The 10,450-nt window shown below is 39.3% G+C and overlaps 1 non-coding gene across 1 annotated transcript; it reads right to left on the bottom strand.

Moving 5' to 3' along the window:
- Positions 1 to 1,155: 1,155 nt before the first annotated feature.
- TRNAC-ACA (transfer RNA cysteine (anticodon ACA)) lies at positions 1,156 to 1,227 on the bottom strand. Its single transcript has one exon. It is a non-coding gene; the product is annotated as a tRNA-Cys (tRNA).
- Positions 1,228 to 10,450: the final 9,223 nt, after the last annotated feature.

Genomic DNA, 10,450 nt, shown 5'->3' with positions numbered 1-10,450 from the left:
CATCAGTTCTCTCAGCTTTCAATCTGCAGTGCTAATGAAGTAAATAGCAGAGGAGTGCACTAACCTGGTGAAATATTGTCATTTCCTACCCTGTGGATAGATTTTTCCTGAGCTACTTACTTCTTCCTATTAGGTTGTTATCAAGCCCAGTTGTAGTTTTCTGTTACATTCTATCTTAATTTGTTTAGTTGGTCTTAAGCTTTCCTAGCAAAAGGGCATCTTTTCCCCCCTAGAATTGTATTTTCAATATTGGAAAAATATTACTTTTGGGGATCAATAAAAAAGTAATTGCCAACAGTAGGAAAACAGACCTCAGAGCTTTCAAATGGGAGAAACTGAGGAATTAGTGAACAAAAAAACCTTGTTTCTGCGTTTGTTTTTTCCAATTATAAAAGTAATCCATGCTTATTGTAAAAAAGTATACAAAGAATACAGAAAGTCAAAACAGAGAGGAAAACACTGTTAACACACAGGCACTTTCCTTCCAGTATTTTTTTCCCCAGTGCATTTTCTGTCTCTCACATCATTTGTTTGGTCAATTTTTATGGCACCTATATGCCAGGCCACCATGCTGGGGCAGGCACTTTCTTGGAACAGGATAGTGAAGTCACTCAGTTGTGTCCGACTCTTTGCGACCCCATGGACTGTAGCCTGCCAGGCTCCTCCGTCCATGGTTTTTCCAGGCAAGAGTACTGGAGTGGGTTGCCATTTCCTTCTCTAGGAGATCTTCCTGACACAGGAATTGAACCCAGGTCTCCCACATTGTAGGCAGACGCTTTACCATCTGAGCCACTAGGGAAGATATAGTCTTACCCAATTTTATATCTGCTTGCTTCACTAGTCACAAAACTCCTCCAAGATGTTTTCTTTACCCATCTTGTCTGTAAAATTGTGTTCAGTTGTCTTCTGATGTGGATTGTTAATAACAATCATGTTATTCTGTAAGTCAGATAAGAATCACTGTCCATTTGCTACTTAACAATAAAACTACAATCATGCTTATGTAGCTCATCCGTGGTGGAAAGTGAGTGAAGTCGCTCAGTCGTGTCCGACTCTTTGCGACCCCATGGACTGCAGCCTACCATGCTCCTCCGTCCATGGGATTTTCCAGGCAAGAGTATTGGAGTGGGGTGCCATTTCCTTCTCCAGAGGATCTTCCCAACCCAGGGATTGAACCTGGATCTCCTGCATTGTAGGCAGATGCTTTACCATCTGAGCCACCAGGGAGACACCCATGAATTCTGACAATTACCATCGCCTTCACCTATCAGATTTTAGAAAGAAGCAAGTATCCCTTGATTCTGTCATAAACTTAGGAATAGACTTTGGGGCTTGTCCTTTAAAGCTATGAGTCCAGGAAAATGTTAGCAGGCCCAGCTGGTTCATCTCTTTTTATGGTTAAAAGAGAGAGAGAATGAATGAATGTCATCATTTTTATCCTTGCTCAGATGGACTGGAATTGTTTCAGCATCTGATCAGCACCAAAAGTCTCTGAGGTTTTGAGGGATCAGCTTTCCTACTAGAACATCCCTGCAGATGGGGACTCAGAGGAGAGAATGAGAGAGAAGTATTTTTCCTCTCAATTATTTAAATTTAAGAATAGTGGTACAGATCAAACTGCAGCATCAATAGAAATGTCTCTCCCACAATGTAGCAAGTCCCCTAGCCTCAGTCAACTTCCCACTGACTCATGTGGCCTCCCCAGCCACAGAGGGGATCTCCCTGTTTCTCTTTGTGCCCAGGCTTCTCTCCAACCCTTAATGAAATGGTCTAAGCATTTGTATACAGTCAAGCTCTGAGTACCTGCTATGTTCTCAGCGGGGAAGGCTCGAAAGGAAGGAAGTAGGAGGCATATAAAGACTTTGTGATTCATCCTGGGAAATTTCAAAAACTTTCTCACTTCTCAGCAGTATTTTCTAACTTTTTCTCTCTCTTTAAGCACAAAGGGACATTTTTAGATTGGTTTTTCAAAAATGAGTTAGATAATTTTCATAACAGAAGTCAGTGAATGCATTTAAGTGTTGAGATTAAAATTGCCCATGTTTAGATGATTCCTGCTAAAGTTTTTGAGAGGTTTATTGGCTTCCGTCACTCATTTTAGTTCAGGGTGGTGATTGTTAAATGCTCATAAGGCAAAGGTCTTTTTCCCTGAGAAACAGTCATTAGAAATTAAGTGTGGCTCTATGGGCATACATGCGTAAACACATACACACAAGTACATGCCAAAGGAAAACCAAGCTGGACAGTAGTTGAAGAGGAAAAAAACAGATTTTATTCAGGGCTATTGCAAGAGGAGGAAAGAGATCTCAGTATAGAACCAAAGCTCAATTCAAATATAGTGTGGGCAAGTGGAGATTTATAGCCAAGGAGCAGGATGGGGGTCAGTGGATGGAAATTACTAAGAGAAAATATCAGGGGAATGGGGATTTTTGGCCAAACAAGATTCTTGCTGAAGACAGTCCAGGAGGATCAGATGTCACCTGGGAGATGGTGGGAGCTGAGGAACCTGCTCAGATATGGAGGAGGAGACTCACTGAATTGACTTCATTTTTCTTGGAATTAGATTTTATACGGAAGTTCATAGATGAGCCTAGGAGATTCAGGAGCTTGACTAAAGTTTGGTCAAGCAAAAGCATCTTTGTTAATACATACACACGCATATGTATCTATACACAAATACACACAGGTATATGTATGTATATATACTTATATATATTTTTTCTTTCTGATAAAATGTAATGGATTCTTAAAATTTCAAATCTTTAGTAAGAATCTAGAGCAGCACTTCCCTTGTGTGAGTCCATGGACCATCTGCCTAAGAATAACCTGGGAAGATTTTTTAAAAATACAGATTCAGGGGTTGTAGTTCCCCTAGATAATCTGACTTAGTGGAACATGAGGATCTGTATTTTAAACATGCTCACCAGATCCTTTTCATGCCTAGTTGCATTTGATAACTGTCCAGTGCAGTATATTTGACCTGTCTTGAAAAAAAAACACAAAGCCATACACAATACTTATTTTATAATATGATAGTGTCCCATGGCTACCACGAGATTACTTTCATATTCCAGGTACAGGGATTGGTGCTTCCCTATATTATCCTGAATCACACACAAGTTTATTGAGAACTTTTTAGCTTCAGGAGAAATGTTTCTTTTAAAAATTAGTAAATAAATAGTTTTTATTAGAGCACACCTCACTTTCTTTACTTCATTTTCTTTCTTTTGATGAGGTCCATAAAGTTGAGTTGCATTAGACTAAAAAATTATCAAATACATAGCCCAGAAGTAACACTGAAAATGATAGAAAGGACATTGTTAAACACAGAAGACTGGAGTGGAATGCAGTTTTGATAGGGGAGCTAGTAGTCTGTCCTTTCATGCAGAGTCTTAACAGATTCTTTTTGTGATGTTGATAGTATGCCCAGTAAATGCCTCAATATACATGTTTTTCCTTGTTCATTTCATTAATGAAACAGTGTAACTGTACTGATTTCTGTTGTTGGAAGTCTTAGCATTTTTTACATCTAAGGTGGAGTAATTTGCAAATTGATTCATTCTTATATGTAAGCTGTGTTTCAGAGATCAGTCTCAGGGTGTGGTCTTTACTTTTTTTGAAGATAAACCAATTTGCTCAAGGTTTGGACATAGAATTGGTAGTGGATTTAGGATTAGAATCCTTAGTTGATTGTTCAGTCTTTTAATCACATGCAAACAACATGACTTAGGTCTGAGATATAGCTGCCATCCGCCATTCTTACTGTGATGTCAGTGCATTTAAGAATATATGGAAACAATTGCCATATACCAGTTTCCTGTGAACCACAATAATTCTTACGTAGAAATTATATTTAAAAGGTTTAGTAAGCCTTGGTTTTAAGTGTTTGATCTCACCTTTTGGGTTATAAAAGCATAGATTTTTGAGTTGGTGTGGTTTTAAAGGCTCTTTATATCTCCCTGCAGAGTCTTACTTGTTTTGAGAACATCTGCTATGAATGTGGGCTTCCCTTGTGGCTCAGCTGGTAAAGAATCCACCTGCAATGCAGGAGTCCTGGGTTCAATCCCTGGGTTGGGAAGATCCCCTGGAGAAGGGAAAGGCCACCCACTCTAGTATTCTGGCCTAGAGAATTCCATGGACTGAATAGTCCATGGGGTCACAAAGAGTCAGACACCACTGGGCTTCCCAGATGGCGCTAGTGGTAAAGAACTCATCTGCCAATTCAGGAAACATACGAGACACAGGTTTGATCACCGTGTCAGGAAGATCCGCTGGAGAAGGTCATATCAATCCACTCCAGTATTCTTGCCTGGAGAATCCCATTGACAGAGGAGCCTTGCTGACTAGTCATTGCATCACAGGGTTGGACACAACTAAAGCACCTTAGCACGCACACACTATGAGCGTAGCACAAAGGGAGGCTGTCCAAGTGCACAGGTCCCGGTAGTTTCTCCCCACCGAAACAGAAGCCTGGAATCTGTTTAATAACCAAAGTTTCTAAGGTTCTCAACCAATAATGCCCCAGCTAAAACTGAAGCATGAGAAAAACGAAACAACAGTCCTTTCATCTATCCAGACACCTAACTTAATGGTCACTGAATGATTTTCTGTTGATAGACATGAAATGTCTCTGGGACATTGACCCATCATTCACTCAACAAACATTTATTCAATATCTGTCATATACCAGCATCTGGTCCAGGCAGTTGGGATACATCAGGGAACAGAGATCCCTTGTCTCACAGATCTTTTTATTCTGTTAAACTTTCAAGCATGCTAGGCTGTTTGGATGTATCAATACCGTATAGGTATTTTGTTGGTCTGTGATTTGCAAACTGGTAACCAGAGGTTCTGTTCAGCTCACAGATAATTTCTGAGGTTAGCTAAGTGGATTTTTTTTAAGTTAGTTTGAGTACTTTAAAAGCTGTGTACCCTCCAAAAGACACATGCCTGCACCATTTCTTACTGTTCCCACTTCATCAGCTGCTCTCACACCTTACCTGCCTGGCCCCAGAAGGCATTGGAGTTTGTGTGCCCCGGCTTTTAGCATGTCTGTGCTTGGCATTGGTACCTCTTATTCATCTAGAATTGTCAGAATAAACTCTCTTCTCTTACCTGAAAGAATTTGGATGCTTTGTATGTGTTCAGAACTCTAACTAAAATGTCAGGCCTTTCGTGGGAAGTCAGCTCACATGAGATTGTGAGTTCAAAATGGCAGTGGCTTACATGGCTAACAATAGCTGAGATGTTCCTAAAACCCATGGTGCCACTCCATTCCCTTACATTGGAAAGTAAAGTTGGTCTTCTTTCTGTTGGCAAAATTATATATGGTGGTTACAGGGGAAATGAGTCTGCATCTGTATTTTAGTAAGCTCTTATTCTTACAACTGTCAGCTTGTGGCACTATTTGGACTACTACCCTCATGGTGTCATTTTTAAATGGAATGCTTCTCCCCAGCCCCACCCTGTAAATCCTCTAGTCAGTCCAGCTCATTCTTCCATGAGGGTTTCCATCTCCTCCTTAAAGCAATTTATTCTATTCTAATTCTTGTCAATTTCCCCTCCTCTGAACTCACAACACACTTAAGGTAGTTGATAACACCCATTCATTTACTTGCTCAGCATTTATTAATTGACTGCTCTTCTCTGCTCCAGTCACTAGAGCTGATACCTTCTGCTGTAGTCTGAATGTTTGTGTCCCCCCAAAATTCATTTGTTGAAATCCTAACCCTAAAGGTGTGGTATTAGGAGGTGGGGCCTTTGTGAGGTGATTGGTTCATGGAAGTGGAGCCATCATGATAAAAATTAGTGCCCTTATGAAAGAGTCCCCAGCTCTAGTGTCTGACAGACCCTGGGTGTACGGGGACAACCTACCTCCAGGTTTGGGTCATCAGTAAGGACTGTAGCAGAGTGTGCCCATCATTAAAGCTGAGAAAGTTGAGTGGTCTAACTAGTCACCATGTTTTGACTACCCTGGCCCTCACACTATTCCTTTAGCATTAGTCTTGGAAATTTCCAAAATACGTCACCACGTCCAGTGAAGGCTGTCCCCTTGCTGATCCTCCTCTGAAGCACTATTTTCATCATTGATTATTACCATCTGTCTTCATCACCTTTCAGTGTCACAGCACTCACAGTGGGGTGGTCTTACAGCTCTCTGGAAGATAAACCTCAGGGAGATCTCAAGTGCACTTTGATCAAAGAAGCAGAATGTTCAGCCCTTGGTGATCACTTGATAAATACTAATTGACTACCTGGGTGTGGAAAATTATTTCTTTCCATCTTACCCTGGAGGTGGGAGAGGACTGGAAGTGTAGGGACACAGATTTCTGTCTCCCAAGGCAGAGGAAGTTGTTCCACCTTAAGATGTCATTAAAGAAGTTGGGAGAAGTAGAGAGTTAACTATTTCTTGGGACCTTCTTTAATCTCACGATCAAGAAAGTTTCACTTACTGGAGAACAAGATGGCAGAGGAGTAGGTGGACGTGGAGTACATCTCTCTCCATATAGATCAAGAATTCACCTTCAGACACAGAAGTGCATGCAGAACACCAGCTGAGCGTGGACAGGAGTATCTGACCAGTAGAAAATAGTATATAAACATTAAAATAAAGAACTGAATGTTATTACAAGAGATAAGGGAGGGCACCACATAATGATCAAGGGATCAATCCAAGAGGAAGACATAGCAATTGTAAACATCTATGCACCCAACATAGCACCTCATTACATAAGACAAACACTAACAGACATAAAAGGAGAAATTGACAGTAACACAATAATAGTAGGAGACTTTAACACCCCACTCACACCAATGGACAGAGCATCAAAACAGAAAATTATAAGGAAACACAAGTCTTAAATGATATATTAGATGAGTGGATCTCATTGATATTTGCAGGACTTTCCATCCAAATGCAGAATACACCTTCTCAAATGCACATGGAACATTCTCCAGGATAGACCACATCTTGGGTCACAAATCAAACCAGTAAGTTTTAAAAAATTGAAATCACATCAAGCATCTTTTCTGACCACAAACAGTGCTATGAGACTAGATATCAGTTACAAGAAATAAACTATAAGAAACACAAACACATGGAGATTAAACAATATGTTTCTAAATAACCAACGGGTTACTGAAGAAATCAAAAGCGAATGAAAAAAAGTTTCCAGAAACAAATGACAATGAAAACACGACAACTCAAAAACTATGGGATGCAGCAAAAGCAGTTCTAAGAGGGAATTTTATAGCAACACAATCCTAGCTCAAGAAACAAGAAGAACATAGAATAGACAACCTAACTTTATACCTAAAATAACTGGAAAAAGAACAAAAACCCCCCAAATTAACAGAAGGAAAGCAATCATAAATATCCAAGCAGAAACAAATGAAAAAGAAATGAAAGAACCAATAGTAAAGATGAATAAAACTAACAGTTGTTTCTTTGAGAAGATAAACAAAATTGACAAACCTTTAGCCAGACTCATCAAGAAAAACAGAGAAGAATCAACAAAATTAGAAATGAAAAAGAAGCAGTTACAACAGACAGTGCAGAAATACAAAGGATTATAAGAGACTGTTATGAACAACTATGTGGCAATAAAATGGATAACCTGGAAGAAATGAGCAGATTCTTAGAAAAGTTCAATCTTCCAAGACTGAACCAGGAAGAAATAGAAATTATGAACAACCCAATTACAAGCACTGAAATTGAAGCTGTGATCAAAAATTTCCCAAAAAAACAAAAGCCCAGGACCAGATGGCTTCACAGGAAAATTCTGTCAAACATTTAGAGGAGAACTAATGCCTATCCTTCTAAAACTCTTTCAGAAAATTGCAGAGGAAGGAACACTTCCAAACTCATTCTACAAGGCCACCATCACCCTGATACCAAAACCAGACAAAGACAACACAAAAAAAGAAAACTACAGGCCAATATCACTGATGAACATAGATGCAAAAATTCTCAACAAAATTTTAGGAAACAGAATTCAGCAACACATTAGAAAGCTCATACACCATGATCAAATTGGGTTTATTCCAGGGATGCAAGGATTCTTCAATATACACAAGTCAATCAGTGTGATACACCATATTAATAAGTTAAAAGATAAAAGCCATATGATCATCTCAATAGATGCAGAAAAAGCCTTTGACAAATTCAGCACCCATTTATGATTAAAACTCTTCAAAAAATGGGCATAGAAGGAACTTACCTCAACATAGTAAAGGCCATGTATGATAAACCTACTGCAAACATTATTCTCAATGGTGAAAAACTGAAAGCCTAAGATCAGGAACAAGACAAGGGTGTCCACTTTCGTCACTGTTATTCAGCATAGTTTTGGAAGTCCTAGCTGTGGCAAACAGAGAAGAAAAAGAAATAAAAGGAATCTAGATTGGAAAAGAAGTAAAGCTCTTATTGTTTGCAGATGACATAATATTGTACCTAGAAAACAATATCAGTTGCATTTCTATATACTAACAATGAAAAATCAAAGAAATTAAGGAATCAATCCCATTTACCACTGCAACAAAAAATAAATGTCTAGGAATAAACTTACCTAAGGAGAAAACTCTGGGAGTTGGTGATGGACAGGGAGGCCTGGTGTGCTGCGATTCATGGGGTCACAAAGAGTCGGACACGACTGAGCGACGGAGCTGAACTGAAAGAGAAAAAAGAACTGTACACAGAAAATTATAAGACACTGAGGAAAGAAATAAAAAATGACATAAACAGATGGAGAGATATTCCATGTTCCTGGCTAGAAAGAATCAATATTGTGAAAATGACTATACTACCAAATGCAATCTACAGATTCCGTGTAATCCCTATCAAATTACCAATGGCATTTTTCACAGAACTGGAACAAAAAACTTCACAATTCATATGGAAACACAAAAGACTCCAAATAGCCAAAGCAGTCTTGAGAAATAAGAATGGAGCTGTGGAGGAATCAACCTTCCTAACTTCAGATATGCTACAAAGGTACAGTCATCAAGATAGTGTGGTACTGGCACAAAAACAGAAATATAGACCAATGGAACAAGGTAGAAAGCCCAGAAATAAACCCGTGCACCTATAGGTACCTTATTTTTGACAAAGGAGGCAAGAATATACAAAGGGGGCAAAGACAGCCTCTTCAATAAATGGTGCTGGGAAAACTGGACAGCTGCATGTAAAAGAATGAAATTAGAACACTTCCTAACACCATACACAAGATAAACTCAGAATGGATTAAAGGCCTAAATGTAAGGCCTGAAACTATAAAACTCTTAGAGGAAAACATAAGCAGAGCACTTGATGATATAAATCAAAGCAAGATCCTCTATGACCCTCCTCCTAGAGTAATGGAAATAAAAACAAACAAGTGGGACCTGATTAAACTTAAAAGTTTTGCACAGCAAGGAAACTATAAGCAAGGTGAAAAGACAACCCTCAGAATGGGAGAAAATAATAGCAAATGAAACAACTGACGAAGGATTAACTTCCAAAATAAACGAGCAGCTCATAGAACTCAATACCAGGAAAACAAACAACCCAATCAAAAAGAGGGGAAAAGACCTAAACAGACATTTCTCCAAAGAAGACATACAGATGGCTAAAAACACATGAAAAGATGCTCAACATCGCTCGTTATTAGAGAAATGTAAATCAAAACTACAATGAGATATCGTCACACCAGTCAGAATGGCCATCATCAAAAAGTCCACAAACAGTAAATGCTGGAGAGGGTGTGGAGAAAAGGGAACACCCCTGCACTGTTGGCGGGAATGTAAATGGATACAGCCACTATGAAAGATGGTATGGATTCCTTAAAAAACTAGGAATAAAACCACCAAATGACCCAGCAATCCCACTCCTAGGCATGTACCCTGAGGAAACCAAAATTGAAAAAGACACATGTATCCCTTTGTTCACTACAGCACTATTTACAATAGCTAGAACGTGGAAGCAACCTAGATGTCCATCAGCCGACGAATGGGTAAGAAAGCTGTGGTGCAAAATACACAATGGAATATTAGTCAGCCATAGAAAGGAACACATTTGAGTCACCGAGAGCCTATTATACAGAGTGAAGTAAGTCAGAAAGAGAAGGATAAGTATTGTATACTAACATGTATATACGGAATCTAGAAAAATGGTTCTGAAGAATTTATTTATAGGGCAGCAGTGGAGAAACAGACATAGAGAATAGGCTTATGGACGTGGGGAGAGGGGAGGAGAGGGTAAGATGCAGGTTGAGAGTAACATGAAAACTTACATTTCCATATGTAAAATTGATAGCCAATGGGAATTCGCTCTTTGGCTCAGGAAACTAACAGGGGCTCTGTATCAACCTAGAGGGGTGGGATGGAGAGGGAGATGGGAGGGAGTTTCAAAGGGGAGGGGACATATGTATACCTATGGCTGAATCATGTTGAGGTTTGACAGAAAACAACAAAA

This window comes from Budorcas taxicolor, chromosome 4 (genome assembly GCF_023091745.1).
Source record: "Budorcas taxicolor isolate Tak-1 chromosome 4, Takin1.1, whole genome shotgun sequence".
Taxonomy (NCBI): Eukaryota; Metazoa; Chordata; class Mammalia; order Artiodactyla; family Bovidae; genus Budorcas; species Budorcas taxicolor.
The sequence above is the reverse complement of the archived record's forward strand: the minus strand, read 5'-3'. Positions and strand labels throughout refer to the sequence as shown.